The sequence below is a fragment of the Rattus rattus genome, chromosome 11 (assembly GCF_011064425.1).
Source record: "Rattus rattus isolate New Zealand chromosome 11, Rrattus_CSIRO_v1, whole genome shotgun sequence".
In the NCBI taxonomy this organism is placed as follows: domain Eukaryota; kingdom Metazoa; phylum Chordata; class Mammalia; order Rodentia; family Muridae; genus Rattus; species Rattus rattus.
In genome coordinates this window covers 73,908,602-73,909,555 of record NC_046164.1, presented here as the reverse complement: position 1 = coordinate 73,909,555, position 954 = coordinate 73,908,602, and the positions used below count along the sequence as shown (strand labels likewise).

Sequence of the window (954 nt, the reverse complement as noted above, 5' to 3'; positions counted from 1 at the left end):
AGGCCAGTAGGACCTACATATTGAGACTTCTCAACCCACCCCATCCATGCCAAAAAGGGAATCCACGAATCTTGGCAGCGGCTGCAATTAAATAGGTCAGAAATGAGAGATTATGATTGGTCCAGCGCCTCACCTAAAGAAAAGGCTTAATGTCTGCTCTGGTTGGAGCCTGTTGGACACATAAGGTGCACAGACAGGGATGGAGTTCCTGTGGAGTACGGCAACTGCGCCGTTCTCGGGAGAGGGATTTGTTTCATCAGCATGCTCAGTGAGACGCTCAGTGAACGCCCTTAAAACAACCCGGATCCTTTAGATTGTAGAGAAAACAGCAAAGTGCAGGCTGTGTAGAAAGTGAGGGAGAAGCTGGGTGTGGCAGTGAACACCTGAGATCACAGAATTTAGGAGGTGGAGGTGGGGGGGTCAGGAGTTCGGGGTCATCCTCAACTATAGCAAGCAGATAGACCAAGAATAGAGAGGCTGGTTTTTAGGAAGACAAACACGGGGCCCTGGCTAGATTTTTATGTCAACTTGACATGGGCTTGAGGGGGAAACTTCAATTGAGAAAACGCCTCCAGAATATTGGGCTATAAACAAGAAAGCGTGAAAGGTGTTTTCTTTTTCTTTTTTTTTTTTTCAGGTTTTCCCAACAGAAGTCTGAAAACCTGCTAGACAAATTCTAAAAGAGCTGTCACACTTGTAAGGCGTTTTCTTAATCAGTGATTGATCGGGGCATGTTCAGCCTGTTGTGGGTGTGGTCACTGCTGGGCTGGTGGTTCTGGGTTCTATAAGAAAGAAGGCTGAGCAAGCCATGAGGAGGGAGCCAGTAATCAGCAACACACACACACACACACACATCATGCACACACGCTCGCACACAACACACGCACATGCCCTGGCCTCTGCATCAGCTCCTACCTCTAGGTTCCTGCCCTGTTCGATTTGCTGTTCTGACTT

General features: G+C 48.1%; 1 non-coding gene across 1 annotated transcript; it reads right to left on the bottom strand.

Moving 5' to 3' along the window:
* Positions 1–633: 633 nt before the first annotated feature.
* On the bottom strand, positions 634–696 carry LOC116912935. Its single transcript, XR_004389505.1, has one exon. It is a non-coding gene; the product is annotated as a U7 small nuclear RNA (small nuclear RNA).
* Positions 697–954: the final 258 nt, after the last annotated feature.